Source organism: Misgurnus anguillicaudatus, chromosome 8 (assembly GCF_027580225.2).
Source record: "Misgurnus anguillicaudatus chromosome 8, ASM2758022v2, whole genome shotgun sequence".
Taxonomy (NCBI): Eukaryota; Metazoa; Chordata; class Actinopteri; order Cypriniformes; family Cobitidae; genus Misgurnus; species Misgurnus anguillicaudatus.
Window position 1 is genome coordinate 30002526 of NC_073344.2, and position 20553 is coordinate 30023078.

The 20553-nt window shown below is 37.0% G+C and overlaps 1 protein-coding gene across 1 annotated transcript in view; it reads left to right on the forward strand.

The window, feature by feature from the left end:
- Window positions 1-804: 804 nt before the first annotated feature.
- sema5bb (sema domain, seven thrombospondin repeats (type 1 and type 1-like), transmembrane domain (TM) and short cytoplasmic domain, (semaphorin) 5Bb) overlaps window positions 805-20553 on the forward strand; it is a 58739-nt gene continuing 38990 nt past the window's right edge. The window contains exons 1-2 of the mRNA XM_073870695.1: window positions 805-955; window positions 18202-18371. The gene's annotated coding sequence lies outside the window, so the exon portion shown is untranslated. The remainder of the gene's footprint in view (window positions 956-18201; window positions 18372-20553) is intronic.

A 20553-nucleotide genomic window follows, 5' to 3' on the forward strand; every position in this document is an offset into this window, starting at 1 on the left:
CTCATTTTGGACTGACATAAGCGCATGGGCTTATTGTGATGGACTGTTTCTGATTTCCAATTTTCCTCCAGTTTCTCATGTCTCAGGATTGTAAATGAGTCTTGTGTACTGCAACATCTTACATTTTGCATTGCATGTAGGCTAATGCATGCATCATTTATAGATCCAGTAATATTTCTTTTTGCTGATGCATTGAGTGTGTTAATAGTGGAATCTATATTACAATGTGTATGCCTGAAGGTGTCATTTATCATACATTGCATCATGTCTGAGACAGCATTAAAATACATGCAGTAATTGCAGTGTTTAAACTGCACACACCTGCATCAGTTCCCTTGAACCAACTTTGAACCATAAATTAATCATATTAAATCCAATAATCAAACATATTTTTAAATTTGGATTAATGGGTAGTTAATCAATTTACCAATTTTACACAACGTTTTCAGTAGGTTGTCACATATATAATGCATAACTTAGCTTCTGTCTTACCTTAAAAATACGTTAAAATACCTAAATAAAATATTTAAATATTAAATTCATGTTGTTTTTGTTGCTTTGATTCATGTTGTGTTTTGGTCACGTAAAAGCGAATTTATATTATATTTAATTATAATAAATCATTGTTATTCATAATTAAAACCACAGCCGTGAAAAAGTTAAGAGCCAACGTCAGCAATCACTTATTAATATTCAAAATTAACGCTCGCTCACAGCCAGGATTGGAAGCAACAGCGGCAACTGATTAATATTCAAACGTAGCTCTTGCTCATAGGCCGGTTAGGACGCAACGGCAGCAACTGATTAATATTCATGAGTCGAGTAGTGGCAGTGTAGATGGACTCGATCCGCGTCCCGGACCGGTCGGCGCGAGAGCAGATGCCTTCACAGATTTGAGGAGAATTTTCCTGATCACCCGAGACTGAATTACCAGAGCCAAGATCAGACTGGAAAGGTAAGATCACTGTTGTTGTGCGATTATTGTTGCAGGCAGAAGTGTGCCCTCGGTGCATGTTGTGTTACGTTAGTGAGTTGCAGAGAAAGTTAAGCAGGTTCAGTCTGGTTACTTACGTAGTGTGAACGCTTTTCTTTATGAATGCTGATGAGTTGCATTAAACGCGGTCGTTGCAAACCACCGGAGAGAAATTTGGGAATTTTTAAGTACCAACTTGCATTCAACAAAGATGTTATTGCAACGATGCACGTGCACATATACACACATATTGTGTATTTATTTGTTTATTTATTTATTTGAAGATAACTTTGATGCATTTGCATTGATGCAGTTCTGTGAAACGTTTACGCTTTTTAAAAAGACCCTGAAGATTGGGCAACACAACCTCATGGATATAGCGAACCAAAAGTTTTGTTTAGTTTTTTCTTTTATTTAAGCATGGCTTCTATCAGCGTAATCGTGTGTTGTTGTTTTTTTTGTTTAATGCCCGTTTTTTAATGCAAATGAATAACACTGGTTGATTGTACTGTAAATATACGTATTGTGATACTGTAAGCGACCACAAGGGGCGCCAGTGAGTCTCCCTTTATTATAATTCTGGCTCTGACTTTATCATTTATCACCTGTCAAGATTTACAAATAGTCTGCAATGGTTTTATTACACATAGCCTATACTTGATGAGCATTAGACCCTCTTTATATAAATCATCTGATCTGAGAAATGCCTGCCCTGAACCGAAATTCATTTGCAACACTGTGACATTCAACATTCTCATTAATAATATAAATCTCTGGCCTTGCCATAATTATTTTTTGTATTTGATCTGTTTTTTCATTTGTTATCATTCTTAACTGAAGTGTGAAGTGTGTTTTGTAAAGTCTTCTATTCTAATTATTTTTTATACAAACTTCCTCTTTTTCCGTAATACTTCTTAACTAGCAGTCGTAGGGATTATATAAAAACCCCTATATATATATGAATCTACATCTGGACTTTGATCAGCACTGATTGGATGTGATTTGGGTTAAGTACAGAGGTTATTGGTTAAAGAAACATCCCAGATGTTGACTCTCTAATGGCCATCAGCACCGTTTTGTTATCAAACATTTAAAGGGGCATTTTAAAAGTCTGTTACATAAATTATTTCTGAAGCAAGAAAAAAGCAAGTTAATGATTCATGTTGTGTTAAACGAACAGAACTGACCAAATAGTCCATAGTGTTGTGCAATGCAAACCTCCTCTTGCATCTCTGAGGAAATGTTTGTCACATGGTGTGTTTACGGTGTAAGTGACTCTATTGAATAAACTCAATAAACTATTGACATTACCAAAGAAATAATGCTATGTCATCCCATACAATTTTTGGCAGGTACACAAAAGTGTATTGCGGCAGTCACAGTGTATCCTATTTATCATAAATGCTACATTTTTGGCTAATTTCCTCAACACAGGGTAAGCAAAGGTACAGTTTAAATGCATTTAATGTTTCAAAATTATTTCCTGCACCGGCCTATTTATTGTTGGATTGTCTATATAAGCTTTACCCAACCTTAAAGGGATAGTCCACCCAAAAATGAAAATCATGACATTAATGACTCACCTTCATGTTGTTCCAAACTCGTAAGACCTCAGTTCATCTTCAGAACACAGTTTAAGATGTTTTATATTTAGTCTAAGAGCTTGTTGGCCCTTAATTAAAAATCTTAGTATGGTATACTGCCCATGTCCAGAAGGGTAATAAAAACATCATAAAAGTAGTCCATGTGACATCAGTGGGTCAGTTAAAATGTGTTGAAGCATCGAAAATACATTCTGGTCCAAAAATAACTAAAATTATGACTATATTCAGCATTGTCTTCTCTTCCTGACATGGCTGACGTGTTATCTGGTGCGCCCCAGCTTTTTTTTGTTTTTTTGTGCGCCCGGGCTTCATTTACAGTCTGAGGGAGACGCACGCTGTAAGTTTAAAAAAAACTTTGCAAACATGTCTGAGGATAACACATCATCCGTGTCACGTGACCTTAGTCTTGCGCGTGCGCCCCACAACAGACACGGAAGAGAAGAAAATGCTGAATAGGGTCGTGATTTTTGTTATTTTTGGACCAAGGTGTGTTTTCGATGCTTCAACACATTTTGACTAAGCCCACTGATGTCACATATTGGACTACTTTGGTGATGTTTTTGTTGCCTTTCTGGACATGGACAGTGTGCCGTGCGTGGATTTTCGATGAGGGGTCAGCCGGCTCTCGGACTAAATATAAAACATCTTAAACTGTATTCTGAAGATGAACGGAGGTCTTATGAGTTTGGAACAACATGAAGGTTAATGACATTATTTTCACTTTGGGGTGAACTATCCCTTTAAATATCACATTAAAACAAATCAACTTTTGATTAGTCACTTTACCTGTCAATCAGAAAGTCACTTCCTGTCTAAGTGGGTGGTTCTTGGCCAAAATCAGCTTCAAAGGGTACCAGACTTTACTCCATGAGACTGCCACAGTTCATTTCCACAGAAATGAATGAAACACCACATTTTTTTATTTATATTAATTAATATAAATACAACACATTTCATGCATGTGCTTTGTAGGCTGCATGACACAAAAAAGTACAAGAACAGAACTATTAAAATAGTAGTCTGACGGTCACCTTTTGAAAAATAATACTGAGGACTTGACAGTTCAATTAGTATCCTAGACATGACCCTTCACCCCTCCCTCCCCCCCTCTCTCTCTCTCTCTCTCTTATTGTCACTAAATTGAAGACATGGAGTTTAGGAAAAACATGCCTTGCGATTTTGAACAAGGATGTTATAGAAAACTTGTTCTTAGAAGGTGTTGTCAACCCTAGGTTATTTCAGGGACATTATTAAACCCACTATCTTCATTTAAATAATGACAATATGCTCTGAGCTAGATGCTGAAAACATGAAATTATTTTGTACGATTTGAGGATTGAAGGATTTCAATCTTCTCTTGGAGATCATTATGAATCTATAATAAACCCTGAATATACAGTAGTATATTATCTGTATAGTATTGAGAAACGTTGGTCATTATTAATGGGCCTTTTGTGATATTTCACTTCTGTTTCCAATTTATATTTCAACGTGTAATGTTGTTTCTAAGAAAAAAATATCTATTTTTAAGGACAGTTAATGAGATTCACAGGATGGTAGTGAATGTGTATAGATTGATCTTACAATCTTACAACTATTTTTCTTGGTTGTTGTTCACCGCAACTAAAAACTTCTAAAGATAATGAATACGTCGTATGTATATGAAAATCGTGCATACGTGTCTTGGTGAACAATGTAGAGATTATACATGGACTCAGAGTAGGTTATAATGGGATGTAATCAGGGCAATCAGAGGATTATCAAGTTGTTCACCTAGATGAACGATTATCAAGAAACCGTACGAAACTACACACAGATTTAGGATAATTATGACAATTAGGGCTGCACAATAAGAACAAAAACCTTTTAGTTGCTGATTATTTCCTTTTATATGGTTATTAGGATTGTAACAATATATCCATATGGAATAGAGATGAAACGGTATGAAAAGTTATAGTGCCCAAAATCACCACGTTTATCGATATCATCATGGTTTTGCGAACAATTTCTAGAAATGTAAAAAATAGATCCAAACCAAATTTTAAATTGGTAGCAGCGAAAAGTCTGTCGGGTGCTGTTTAAATATCGATAATTTGATCTATATATCCCTGAATCTAATCGAAATTAGGGATGCACCGATATGGAAATTTTGGCCGATACGGATAACCGATAACTCTTTATGTTTGGGGGGCGATAACCTATATATATATATATATATATATAGGCCGATAAATATTCATATTATTTTCACAATGAAAAACTCCCAGACCGCGGACATCTTGTCTTTGTGCTAGACTAGCATACTCTTCTAAAGCCCGCAACACGTGTCATCTTCATGCTATGTCACAGAAAGCACCAATCAAAACTCCACATGGCCAGCAATGGGCAAGTGAAGTGGTTCAACAAACCAAAATAATCCATCATTTATCGGCTTTCATTTATCGGCCTAATTTTCCTATCAGACCGATAACCGATAATATTAAAAATAAGCAGTTATCGTCCGATAACGATATGTCGGCCGATATATCGTGCATCCCTAATCGAAATCATGTTGCAGAATTTTTTGAGCTATCAGAATTCGGAAAGATGATCCTATCGTGACAAGATGTCCAATTTACACCCCTTATTGTTATTGTGATTAATTTGTATAAACAACATTCAATTGACATTAAAATATTATGTGTGTGGAGTAATCGTAGAATGTTGTAATACACACTTTTATTTAATCACAGTAGCCGTAATTGTATTTTTAATAGTTTCTACTACATCTTCATCCCTAATAGGGAACACAACCGGGCTAACATCAACTCATAATCCTTTTATAACCTTCCCATAACCTCAGTTTTTACCTCAGACTGCTTTTACCGTAATCTAGACCATCGGCTTAGTGCTACATCTCCGGTTTGACCGTAACAAATCTCTGCATACTACTCTTTCTGTTCTCCACTTCAATCTACATCACCTGTGGTCAAGAAGTTGAGGCAAAGATGCCCAAAAGAGAGAAAGACAGCATGATGGATAAACTGGGAGTAGACCGACACCTGTAATGGGGAACTGTGGGTTTTCCATATCGACTGGCTCAAGGTTAAGCGGGAGGGTGAATGGAGGGATTGGGTTGGAGGTGTTGTGTTTGGGGTTTGTGTAAACCACAGGAACTGAAGAGGAAAGCTGACAACAGTGCCAGGCTTGTGTGAAATGGGTCAGGCTAAATGTTTTAAATATTAAAGAAAATATTGCTGTTCCCTATGCACGGGGCCACACAGTGACGTGTTCTGTCAGGCACAAGACATTCATTGAGGCGTCTCGTTGAGGTGGGGTGTGTTGTGTTTTAAGGGGGTTTTACCCCTCGAGGGCCTGTGCACCATGAGACTGGGTTAGTAAAACAAGCAGGTCTTTTGTAAGAGGAAGGTGTTTTCTTAACAAGAAAAAAACCGATTCCTTCTTTCTCTAAACTGCCCTGACTGCTAGGGCAGTCGTAGCCTAATGGTTAGAGAGTCGGATGGTAACCCGAAAGTCACCAGGTTAAGTCTGCTCTAGGTGTGTGTTCACTACTCACTTGGATGGGTTAAATGCACATGTAATTGTGCATTCACAACAGATGCGAATGAAGGGAATAGATTGTGATATTTCGCGCATAGTTGGACGCTTGAACTTTTTGAGCTCGCTGCATCCGCGGCTGAAGTTCAGTTCATTCGTGTAAGAAATTTGATTACCTGGAATTCAGAAGTGAATATGTTCAATTTGTCGGCTTTAGATAGCTTGTAATTTTAATATGGGTATATATTGTTCCCACCAGATTGTCCGATTTCCTCACTCACTTTCTTCTAAGCAAGACCTTTTTATTCCTGTTTCTATAAGGAGTATGTGTCGTACAGCTACGGGTGTCCACATACAGCGACAATGATTTTCTCCTTGATTTGTGTTGTATTTCTGCCTTAGCTTGCTACGTCGTAATCACGTCACTACTAGAGCAACTCCTGATTGATTAACACTAAAGTTCTGCAAAATATCGGCAAAACTTCAGATTTTTGAACTTGCGCGATTCAGGGGCAAACACCCGAAACGCTTAATTCGCACTGCGTAATTTGCAGGAGCGCAAACCTTAGTAAATTGCTTTACGTGATTCATCTAAATACTCTCCTCCTAGAAATTTTGCGTCTGAAAGGGAAACTCCTTCAAATAGATAGGCAATAGTCAGTGGCAAAAATATCTATGTCGATGCCTTTTCAGAGCTAATTTTTCTTTATTTGTCTTTAGTAAATTCTGACAGTAGTTTCTTACGGCAAAAGAGGCGCTGGCGCAAGCTGTTAGTAAATCTGGCCGTATAGACAAACCTACATAAGATTCGTTATGTACACTGTAAAAAGTTGGATCAACTTTTACAATGACTTCAATTGGTAACACCTAAAAATTTTAGTTTTTTCAACTTAAAATTTCACTTTAGTTTCACTTTAGGAAAAAAGTTTAAGTTGAAACAACTAAATTTTTTCGTGTTACCAATTAAAGTAGTTTTTAAGTTGATCCAACTTTTTACAGTGTAGAGTCGTTTGTTGATTCGTTACAAATTTCATCCATTGCCGCTCGAGATTGTTTCAAAAGTTACGACTTGGTGGTGAGATTCATACCTTTTTTTATATTAGTTCACAAGAGATTCACAAGTTTTATTTACATTATGATGTATAGTGTGTTCACGAAACGTTGATTAAAAATAAGTATTTACACAAAGCACAAATGGAGAATTTTTAAGGAAACTTTGTGACTTTTTCACCTAATTACAATTACCGAAAGCTAGTTATTATAGTTTATTAAATTTTACATATGGATAGTTTTATAACAAAATCTCATTGATTACCCTTAAAATGCCTTCATTAACCAATTGATGCCATGTGGATTACTTTTGTGAGGGATGGATGCACTTTTTTGGATGCACCATTATAAAGCTTGGAAGAACCAGGACATTGTGCTTCAGTCTTGAGCAAAGTTACTTTTATAAGTAATGTATTACAATATTAAGTAACTCCCATAAAAGTAACTAATTGTGTTACTTAGTTACTTTTCATGAAAAGTAATCCTTACGTTACTTTTTAGTTACTTTTGCGTTAATTTTTCTTGTCTAAGACTTGATCTCTTTCAGGCCTTTTGACTGAAAAGTTCTGCATTCAGAAATTGCATATTTTATTATGCACTGTCGAGCTCTGGACTTCAATCTTCGTCTCTGACTCAAACTGTTCCCGCACAGGCGTGTACGCATAGAGTGTATAATGTGATTACTTTCAGTTTTATTCAGTACATAATTTTTTTCGAAGTAATTAAACTAAAAAAAGTAACTTGCTCAAATATTAATGTGTACATTTAAAAAGTAATGTGTTATTTTACTCGTTACTTCAGAAAATAATATTATTACGTAATATTATAATAATAATATTTTATTTGTAAAATGCACCTTACTTGTAATGCATTACCCCCAACACTGGTGCTCGTCTGAAAGATAATGGGGTAAATTTCATTTCTCGGTGAACTATCCCTTTAAGTGCAGAGGTACAGTGAGTTCAGTGTGAGGCAATGTTTTTATAGGGGTGGAAAAATAGAGCTAAATTCATTACGTTAAAATAGCCAGGCCCAAAAGTTGTACATTTAAGTCCCAGTTGGTGTGACTCAACGGTAACTGTAGAGTGACCGAGCTCTCCAATGATCAAAGTATCCTTGATTAAGAAATGAATGATAAGTGAAGCCATATCGAGTTCTGAGAGTCTTAAGTTGGAACCTAAGTCACTGTGACCCATGTGACCTGTAGAGTAACTGAGATTTCCAGCAATTATTATGTGCTTCTTGATTAAAGCACCCAACCTCTGCTCGCCCCAAAGCCTACTGCAAATCAAAGTGAATGAAAAGTATCCACCAAAAATATCTGTTGTTCTTGCTCTGCCGTGTTGTGTTCCTCACCGCAGGTTCAACTTTCCTCTCCACATTCATCTCAATCCTTGTATGTCGCTCAAATTGGTTTAACATGTATCTCTCTTGTTGAGCGTCCCACTGTTTTGTCTGTTTGTGGAGCTTTGCAGAAGATGAATGGCGCTCTCGCTGATAGCTTTAAAGGTTAAGAAAATGTCAGAACAGCAGTGCTATTAGTCTCCGGTGCTCTGACGGACCCTTGAGGGGGCCATTGACTTCCTCTCGAGATTTGGGCCATGATCTATGTGTCCGGGTAATTGCTGTCTTGTTTGTTGCGTGCGATGGTTACACCAGGCCCTCTCTTGCTCTTTTCTACCATCAGCCATCTGGTTTTAAGATTGACATTTAATTTGGTCACTTATTTGGTCCAAGTCATGCTGGGATGTGGTGGCAAAGCAGATTGGCCGGTGCAAAATGGGAAAGAGTTTTATGTGATTTTTTTGTAAAGTGTTTCTTGTTTGCTGAAATGTAGGCAGTTGCTTTGGATTGTTTGTTTGTAGAGCATTTTTTTGCACGTTTGTGACCCTGGAAACCAGACAAAACCAGTCATAAGTCACACAGTGTATAAATACATATATAGCTCAAAATTAAACATTTTATGCCAAAAAGCATTAGGATTAGGGATGTCACGGTACCAAAAATCTAGTAGTCGGTACCAATACCACAAAAAGTACACGGTACTCGGTACCTAAGTCGGTACCACAGTGTGTAAAAAAAGAACAATTATACTTAAACATTTTTTTTATTAAAACATTTCAACATTATAGAAAACTTTTAAGAGCTTCTGTTTAGGTTGTCTGTGTTAATGATTGTTGACTTTTCTCCTGACTCTCCTGGTGTACATCCTCCTCTGGCTGATACTGTCAAAAAGAGAGAGAATAAGAAAGATATTTTATTTATTTAACATACTGTCTGTCTGACAATGACTAATAAATCAGCTAAAGCTACAGGTGCTAAGGTGCACTTATAAACACACGCACGTGCACATACATACACATACTCTGAATGCAAGCATTAGTTTAATATCACTCACATTGTTGCAGGATGAAAATAGTTATTAAAAACCCTTAACATTTTAATACTTCATCCAGTGACATTAGGCTACATTTTGCTGACAGGATGACTAAATGGCAATGCATGGTCGCCCATTTATAGATAGTTTATAAAGTTGCAAATGCAGTGTCATTACAAATAACTGACTTACACAAAACATTAACATATAGCATAAAGTTAGCTGGTTACACGGCATTAATGACAGCTGCCTCAAACAAACATAATATTGGGTCTGGGTTTCAAGTGTAAAATTAAAGTTTTACAGTTTGTATATAATGTTAATGTGAATTAAAACTTACCTCGAATTCTTTAAAGAGATCGGGGCATCTGTCTTTCAAGAGCTTTGCCAAATTCTATGTTTGATAGCGACAAACTACTTTAGGAAACTACTTTAGAGAGATTCCCGTGTGCTCGTGTGAGGCGTTCTTCCTCTTCTTTAACTCTTGTGGAGCGTCTCATACACACGCACGTATATGCTGCCTCCATCAGTCCCGGAAGAGTATTGCAGCCTCGGTACCTCCGGTACCAGAGAAAGCAGGTACCGTCATGTTTAAAATTTTTTTGGTATCGACTTGGTACCGAAGTATCGGTTCTCGTGACATCCCTAATTAGGATATTAAGTAAAGATCATGTTCCTGAAAACTTTATTTATCATTAGTAATATGTGTTGTTAAGGACTTTATTTGGACAATTTTAAAGGCGATTTTCTCAATATTTAGATTTTTTTGCACCTTCAGATTACAGATTTTCAAATAGTTGTTTCCATTTTTCAATATTTGCAAAAAAACAAATGCGAATTAGGTGCTTGTTCATCATGGTAGTTGGAAAATGCATTTAGTTATGATTAGGCAAGTTATAAATTTACTAGCAGTGCAACTTGTAATTGCCAAACTGAATGCTATGCAAAGAAGAAGTAATGCAGCATTTATGATGCAGGCACTAGCAGCAAGGGCATTGCGACGACGTCGAGCCCCATATAAGGGAAAGACAACGTCAGCTGATACAGCTAAACGAGCAATCACATGAGTTTAATGTTCGCTACGTCAGAATTTATCCGGCAAATGCGTTTCCACCTCCGATTATTCGCATTTACTCTTTTTCGCATAAGTAAAAAAACCTTAAAGGAATAGTCTACTCATTTTCAATATTAAAATATGTTATTACCTTAACTAAGAATTGTTGATACATCCCTCTATCATCTGTGTGCGTGCACGTAAGCGCTGGAGCGCGCTGCAACGGTTCGATAGCATTTAGCTTAGCCCCATTCATTCAATGGTACCATTTAGAGATAAAGTTAGAAATGACCAAACACATCAACGTTTTTCCTATTTAAGACAAGTAGTTATACGAGCAAGTTTGGTGGTACAGAGTGAGGCGTGGCGCTTTTCTGAGCGGATTTGGGGGAGGAGCTATGTTTTGTGGCGTAGTGGCACTTTTGGGAGTACTTCGACTCGCCTGAAAATTCCGCTCCCCTTCTCACTCTCATAATGGGAGTGGGAGGGTGTTACTGCGCCGAGTCGAAGTACTCCCAAAAGGCTATTACGCCATAAAATATAGTTCCTCTTTTAAATCCGCTTAGAAAAGCGCTACGTTTTATTTTGTACCACCAAACTTGCTCGTATAACTACTCGTCTTAAATAGGAAAAACGTTGATGTGTTTGGTCACTTCTAACTTTATCTCTGATTGGTACCATTGAATGAATGAGGCTAAGCTAAATGCTATCGAAGCGTCGCAGCGCGCTCCAGCGCTTACGTGCACGCACACAGATGATAGAGGGATGTATCAACAATTCTTAGTTAAGGTAATAACATATTTTAATATTGAAAATGAGTAGACTATTCCTTTAAGCAAGCCAGCATTTTTAAAAAAAGTTGCCAGCCAGCACCAGCATTTTTCATGATTTCCACAAAAGTTTTATGCCTTACAGAAAATGTTCTTCTTAAAATATATAAACAAACAATATATCAAATGAAAGAACAGACCTTCTGCTTTCAATAAAATAAAATAAAAAAAACTTTCATCCTACCTTCATTAGTTCTCTTTTTATCAATTTGGGTAGGTTTCTTCAAAAACACCTATATTGGCAGGGAAAGAGTTTTTTGAATTTAAATTAGAAATTTTTCAGTTCCATGACTTGTTTCCCATCGGGGTGATGGAAACCCAGCTATGGTCTGTTCCATATGGATTTAGGGATATTTCATTCACTTATTATAATATATGCTCATGTATAATCTATTCTGCATTATGAATCAACATCTATATTGATAGATAGGTCAGTTGTGTCTCATGAGTAAATCATTCATCCCATGTATTTTGACGTAAATTTCTGCGGTAACAATAACTTCACACACATTTGTCCAAATAGGAACTGTTTTCGACTCTCTGAAGATGTAAGTCCAATGGGAGTCTTCATTTTAACAAAAGTATTTTCTTTTTACTGTTTTCTCTCGCTATCTCTCAATCTCTAAAGTATCGTAGGTTGTGTATTTTCTGTCTGAGAACGTCTCTGAGGATTTTTTCTCTCTGGCAGAGAGCTGAAGCCTGACAGGAGCCCACCTGAGGGTTCAAAATTGCCCCATCATTTAGTTTCACCTTCTGTTTTTGTTTGGTTGCTCGCTAGAGGATAAAAGATTGCTCTTCAGTGGACTTGACTTAGTTCTCAGTTATGTTTTATTCATGTACTGACTTCAGATTCTGTATCAGATGTTTTATTTTAACCAACATAGACACAAATGAAATGTTTAGAGTATGGCAATTAGCATGGATTATTATAGCGCAGATTATTTGTGTTTGAGTTCACATTGAAAGAGTTTGGATTGAAGACTTTGGTATATTGCGAAATCTGAGCTCTTTTTTGAAGTTCCAGATGGATAAATATGATATTACTGTTATCTTCTCTCAAAAGAAACATCTCAGAAGCTGGAGAAAAGTTCTCCATTTGTGATATATTCATAAGATCCTATATATTTTTTTTTTTGCTGTGGATCCCAGTTACGAGTGGGAGATGATGGACTTCTGTATTTATCTGATCACCTGAATTGTGCTTCATGGACCTGAGCTCTCCGTTGAATGTTCAGCTTTGTGAGGTGCACAAAATAAGCTTAAATAACAACTCTGTATATGAACCAAAAGACTTCTGTTCTCCTGTTCTGAAAATATCAAACCACGGCGTGCACAAACACGGAGGCATTTTATTTAACAGGAGTAATCATTTTATTTTTAAAATATCCTGTTTGGGGAAACATTCCCAAAAATTACCTGTTTTCAATCTTGTATTCTTTCTTTGCAAAAAGTTCCTACAGAGAAGAAACATTGTACATGTCCAGCATGTGTTTTCAGAACGAAGGATTTTTAGAAAATAGTTCAAATTTGTGAGGAAAATAAAGTGTTCTGGATTGAGTTTATGTATTACATCATGCATGTCACAGTGAGATCATGTTGGCTAAATCTGCTGTGTTTTTCTTCAGATTGTGCTCTTACATGACTTGCAGTCCTGGCATGTGTTCAGATGTGTTCAGATGTGTTTATAGTTAACCCAGCGAGAGGAGACACGCCCGTGAGGGGCGGAGCCAAGACTAATTAACACCAGATACTGAGTGCTAACACTCTCATATCATAGTGTAACATGTATTTCAAGCATTTTTTCTAGTAGTATCTCTGTTGTGTTGACATTAGTGTTTTCTGTTTAATGTAGATTTGGGACTGAAATGGATTTGGTTGGTGTGTATTAAAGGTGCAGTGTGCAACTTTTAGAAGGACCTCTTGAATGAAATGCAATATAATATGCATAACTATATTAATAGGGGTGTTTAAAGACCTTAGAAAAAAAACTGTATTGTTTTTATTACCTTAGAATGAGCCATTTACACCGTGGGTCCCCTTACATGGAAGTCGCCATTTTGCACCGTCATGTTTTTACAGTAGCCCTAAACGTACAAACTGTTTACTAGAGCACGTTTTGTTACTATGTTATCTCAGATGACGTCATGTTTGTCCTGTGGCGGATACCGTAGCTTCTCTATGCGTTTTGAAATGGAGGAGTGAGATGTGGACTCAGCTATTGGTTGCAATTCACAATCTCACCAATAGATGCTGCTAAAAATCTACACAGTGGACCTTTAATGTATTTTTTATCTTTTGTGTAAATCCTAGATAGCTGGCCAGCTTGTCCATGTCCAAATCAAACATAAACATTTTGTGCTATTTTTTTCTTTGCATACTCTCTCACTGTATTGCACAACTAAAGAACGCAAAGCTAACATTAAGCTTATTAACTCGTTCCCCGCCATTGACGAGTCAACTTGTCAATTAAGAGAAAATGCTTTCCTGCCAATGACGAGTTTTTACGGCAATCTGTAAACGTATAAAACCTGAAACCAGCCCCTTAGGGCAAACAGTAGGAACTCTGTGTATGTTTTGATCAACGTTCTGAATCTGATCTCTAACAAAAAGTCCTTTTACAAAAATGCTATTATCTCAGCTTTTTGCTTAAAATGTGGTTTATTGAAAGAAACCTATGCATATTTGAGAGGTGATAAAAGAAAACCAATTTTTTTCATTTGATATATTATATGTTTATATATTTAAAGAAAGGCTGGCAACTTAAAAAAAAATGCTGGCCAGGAAAGGGTTAAGCTTACATTTCTGTGTTGCGTCAACAGATATGTCATGTAAGATCACAATCAATGTGTTTTTGTCCATGTTTAATAGTTATGAAGAGTGGATGTTTGGTCCAACGAGCTTGTGAGTTAAAAGTTGGTTTTAGTGTGGTTTGTTCAAGCTGGTTTGGTGCTGGTTTTGCTAATGGATCAGCATAATAGTGAAACTGATTGACCACCATGATGTTTGTAGTGAAGTTTGTAGACTACAATGTGTTGCTGGTATCCATAAGAAAAAAGAATCACATATGAGATCTCCTTAATATCTCGGCTATTTCTCCAAGACATCAATGAGATTAAATGGGAAACAAATTAAAACTTTGAAAATATTACAAATGTCTCCATTAGCATTTCAGAAGAGATCTCAACAATGTTATAAACTGAGCCAAGATCTGCCAAGTCTGCAATCAAAAGTCAGAATTATTGTAGACTCAAACATTTCTCAAAAATGTACCCAAATTGAGATTATACATATCAAAGGTCTCATTTCATACTAATTTTATTTCTCTAAAAGAAATTTCAGGAGAAACATCTGACACAAATTTGAAAAATACTTGAAACACATCTGACAACACCATAAAATCTCCTGGGCTATGAAAGAGCAACCATTGAGCAAAACAATATTTCTCTGAGTAAATCTAGTGAAGTAACAGAGACTTACACGTTTATCATGAATTTATACTTTGTTAAATTTTGTAGACAAGAGATCCTGGATAAAATCAAATCATTGTTCGTCTCATTCATCTCATATAATCTCCGTTCACTGAATTAAGTGGCCCAAATGAATGGAGACATAGATGAATGGATGAATAGCTGGATGAATGAGTGAATAGATTGATTTCAAGAGAGGGAAGTACAAAAGTTGAACTCAGGATCAACCTCCCTGTTGTGTATTGTGTTGTTTGTCGGTCCTTTGTGTGCGTGTGTGTGAAGGGGGTTGTTACATACAGAATAATGACAGAGTAGATCGAGTGAATGTTTCGTGATCTCTTTTCACTTATTCTAACTGCGAAATGTCAAATTTGAATTGATTGAAAGGAAAATTGCAGATGAATTATGGGATGCAGTGGGGGAGGGGCTGTTACCATAGAAACAAGACTATTCAAAGTTGTATGCTTAGGTAATGAGTGGGCAAGGGTCTTAGCGGCCCCCAAAGGTATTTGAGCAAACTTAAACTCTCTGAATGTCATTGCTACTCTTTTATCTAATGCAACACAAATGGTGTTTATTAAAATAAAGAAACACGAAAAACCACAAGCAACTTATGAGGAATGTTTGTTAAGAATGAAATTATAAATGAATGAGAATAAGTTTGTGTACTATTAATGAGTTGTACTGTTTTAAATATTTGGGTCATATCCAAGTTTTTGTCCCCTAAAATTTTTTTAATTTGCGTAAAATTTATTTTGTCGTCTACACTGACTAAAGTCGTGTATGGCCCTGTCCCAAATGGCACACTCTGGACTTGTGGACCTCCTCAGAGTCCACACTTTGTTGACATTATGTAGTGCAGACCTTAGGGACCCTTGACGCAAGTCCACGAGGGTGCACCAGAGTCGTATTTTGGGACAGACTCGAGCATCACGCCGGAAACAGGAAGAGAAGTTGTCCGTCGGTGTGAACTCCCATCTGTCATCTGATTGCTCTTTCGCGAGGACTTCTGGGTTGGTAAAGTGTGCGAAGCCTGCTGCAGTGCGGGCTTCCCCGAAGAGCGTAAAAAAACAAATGGGACACCCTACGGAATTGTAGACTAAGCGAACATGCGCAATTTAAGGCCACAAGACCAAAAGTCCACATGAAGTGCGCCATTTGGGACAGGGCCTTAGTGCAGACCTGAGGGACCCTTGACGCGAGTCAACGAGGGCACGCCGGGTTGTATTTTGGGACAGACTCGGGCGTCACACCGGAAATAGAAAGAGATGTTGCCCATCAGTGTGAACTCCTCCCATCCGTCGTCTTATTTGTCTAATTGCTCTTTCGTAAGGAATTCTGGGTTGGTAAACTGCGTTCAGACCTGTTGCACCGAAGACCGCATTATGGGTTCAAAGGGGGCGCTGATGAGCACACTTTGGAGCGTAAAAATGACAGATCGGACACCCTACAGACTCGTAGGCTAAGCAAGCATGCGCAATTTAAGGCCACAAGACCAAAAGTCCATATGAAGTGCGCCATTTGGGACAGAGCCTTAGCGCAGACCTTAGGGACCCTTGACGTGAGTCAACAAGGGCGCACCGGAGTCTTATTTTGGGACAGACTCTAGCATCACGCCGTAAATAGGAAGAGATGTTGCCCATCAGTGTGAAATCCTCCCATCCATCGTCTGATTTGTCTAATTGCTCTTTCGCAAGGAATTCTGGGTTGCATCAAGTGTGCAAAGGGGGCACTGATGAGCACACTTTAGAGCGTAAAAAACAAATGGGACACCCTACGGACTCGTAGACTAAGCGAGCATGCGCAATTTAAGGCCACGAGACCAAAAGTCCACATGAAGTGCGCCATTTGGGACATGGCCTTAGTGCAGACCTTAGGGACTCTTGATGCGAGTCCAAAAGGGCACACTTGAGTCGTATTTTGGGACAGACTTGAGCGTCACGCCGGAAATAGGAAGAGAAGTTACCCATAAGTGTGAACTCCTCCCATCTGTCGTCTAATTTGTCTAATTGCTCTTTCGTAAGGAATTCTGTGTTGTAAACTGCGTGAAGCCTGCAGCACCGAAGACCGCATCAAGGGTGCAAAGGGGGGTGCTGATGAGCACACTTTGGAGCGTAAAAAACAGATGGGACACCCTACGGACTCGTAGACTAAGGGGACATGCACAATTTAAGGCCACGAGACCAAAAGTCCACATGAAGTGCGCCATTTGGGACAGGACCTTAGTGCAGACCTTAGGGACCCTTGACGCGAGTCCACGAGGGCGCACCGGAGTCGTATTTTGAGACAGACTCAAGCACCACGCCGGAAATAGGAAGAGACATTGCCCATCAGTGTGAACTCCTCCCATCCGTCGTCTGATTTGTCTAATTGCACTTTCGCAAGGAATTCTGGGTTGGCGTTCAGACCTGCAGCATCGAAGACCTGCAAAGGGGGCGCTGATGAGCACACTTTGGAACGTAAAAAGACAGATGGGACACCATACGGACTCGTAGAGTAAGCAAGCATGCGCAATTTAAGGCCACTAGACCGAAAGTCCACATGAAGTGCACCATTTAGGACAGGACCTTTGTAGACACAAGACTGTCTTATGCCAGTCTGTAACTATTTTACGCTTCAGCATATTAGTGTCTAATTTTGTACGCATCCATTCGTACGTTTTCTTACACTTTGCTTTTGACCAAGTGACGGTGTCACTGCCACCTCATAAAATAGATATGTTTTGCGATTAAATAAGGTTGGTAGGCATAAGGTTTTTACTAGATTTTTTTACAATATTTTATTTGTTAAATATTACTTTATAACACTAGTTGTCAATTATACACAATTTCTATGTAAGTAAATAGTTAATCTTCGAAAGGTTAAACAGTAGGGCTGATGTAATAGATTAGTTAATTATGGAGAAAACCACCCAGCCATATGGTATATGCATGTATCACCCATCTGATGTATACCTTTACTTAAAGACAAAAAGTATCCAGTCTTTCTGGTGTCAGATGTTTAGTGGACCAATTCTCATAGTTAATGTGATGAATTACATCTGTGTGAACTTTACAGAAAACGATGTTAGGTCTGAGAAAAGTTACAGCGTATTTGTCTTCAAGCATCCCTTAGTGTGATATTTCATTATGTAATGCAGAGACATTTATACATTTTTAGGTGTGACTAACATTTGAATACTTTGCGTATGAGAGCAGTGCAATTTTAACACTCGCGTCCCCTCCGTCTGCATGCGTCTAACACGCACATGACCGTCGTGCCCTCAGCAGCCTCCCTCCATTGAGAAAGTTAACAGTTTGTTTTTCACAGGACTGAATGCTTCACTGCACACATCACTGAAGAGCCCCCCTTCACGCTGGACCAGCCCGTCCGTGAGAGGCTCACCAAAATAATTTCACTCCCCGGTTGCGTAAAACAAATCCGAAGTCTCTGCGGGATGCCGTCTCCTGATATGAATTCTTGGTGACACCTCGGTCTTGGTGAGTACGCTGCTGTTTTCTCATCTGTTCACAAAACTGTCCACTTACTCTAAACCATTTCATCCTGTTGCACTCTTCATTCTTTCATCCTGGAAGCAGTTTTGTCCACATGTCTCTGTTGTCTTTGTGTTATTTTGTATCGTATGAAATTTCTTCTTCTCTCCACACTTGCATCGGGATCTTTTGTCTTCTCTTTTGGTCTCGGCGCGTCTATGTTGAGATATTCTGATAAACAGTTTGGCCGTCATCTCCAGACCTCCCCATTGTGTGTCCAATTCTCTTTGTTCTCTCATCCTATGGCGTTGCCCCCTGTGTTTATGTGTGTGTGTGTGTGTGTGAGTCTGACAACCTCAAGTGTGTCTGTCTGGCTCTGAATAGATGGAGATACTATGCGGGAATTTAGCAATATTGTTTATGGTGTCACGTTTTGTTTCTTTACATTCGTCTGTCTGTCAATCAGTCTCACTTCCCATTCTTTGTCTTTTCTGTTCAATTTGTTTGGGATTAAACCCAATTAAATTCAAATTATATGTTTAATTTATATTAAAATTGATGTTATTGTACATTTCTGTCTGTTTAGTGCAGTTTACCCATGTAATGTATCTTGATTCATTTTTAAATTCAGGTTTAAATGTATACTTCTATATATATTTATATTGTTTCATTTCACTTTGGTTTCACTTTATTTTAAATGGGTTCAAAATGAACACACTTTTGTTGTCACATGTTAACAAATACAAACATACATAGAAATTTACTTACACAACAACATTTTCTGCACTTCAGTACAAATATCTAAAGATTCTTAAAATAATAAGTCTAGTTATTAGACAAAAATATACAACTTAAGTGAATTTGTGCTTAAAACAAGCAAAAAATCTGCCAATGGGGTAAGAAAAATTTTCTTAAAAGATTTTTTTTCTTACCCCACTGGCATATATATCTATACACTGCAAAAAAAAAAAAAATTCTTAGTATTTTTGTCTTGGTGTAGGTATTAGACCAAAAATATCAAATTTAAGTGATTTTGTGCATAAAACAAGCAAAAAAATCTGCCAATTTTTCTTGAGAAAATATTTTTTTGCTTACCCCATTGGCAGATTTATACTAAGTGTTATATTCACAAAATACTAAGATTTTTTTTTTATTTTCAAGAAAAAATTTCTTAGTATTTTTGTCTTGTTTTCAGTTAAAATATCAAAAAATTCTTACATTAAGATGCTTTTTCTTGATGAGCAAAATGATCCAAGAAAATAAGTCTAGTTTTTAGACCAAAAATATCAAATTTAAGTGATTTTGTGCATAAAACAAGCAAAAAAAAATCTGCCAATGGGGTAAGCAAAAAAATCTTGAATTTTTTTTCTTAAACACTAAATTCAAGAAAAATCAAGAAAAATTCAAGAAAAAATTTGTTTACCCCATTGGCAGATTTTTTTGCTTGTTTTATGAACAAAATCACTTTTTATATTTTTGGTCTAAAAACTAGACTTATTTTCTTGGGCCGTTTTGCTCATCAAGAAAAAGCATCTTAATTTAAGAACTTTTAAAAAAAAATTCTAAAAACAAAACAAAAATACTAAGATATTTTTTTCTTGAAAATCATTTTTTGCAGTTTATTGAATTGTTTTAAACACAAATTTACTTAAATTGTATATTTTTTGTTTAAAACTTAGATTTTCTTAGGTCATTTTGCTCATCAAGAAAATGCATCTTCATTTAAGAATTTTTTGATATTTGTACTGAAAACAAGTAAGAAAGTATTTTTTACAGATTGTGTTGGCTTGTTTGTATAAAAAGTGAAGTAATACTTCATTAGTTTTTCAGAAAATATATAGTAAGAAATCCTAAACAAATTATAAACAAAGTATGCAGAGTTAATGCTAATATTAAAGGGATAGTTCACCCAAAAATGAAAATTTTGTCATTATTTACTCACCCACATGGTGTCTCAACATTGCTTGTTGTGCTGAACACAAAGAAAGATATTTTGAGCAATGTTTGTAACCAAACAGTTTGGAGCACCAGTATTTTTTTCCTACTATGGAAGTCAATAATGCTTTAGAATGGCTTGATTATAAACATTGCTCAAAAATGTTTCCTTTAAAGGAATTTATACAGGTTTGAAACAACTTGAGGGTAAGTAAATGATGACAAAATGTTTGTTTTTGGGTAAATTTAATTT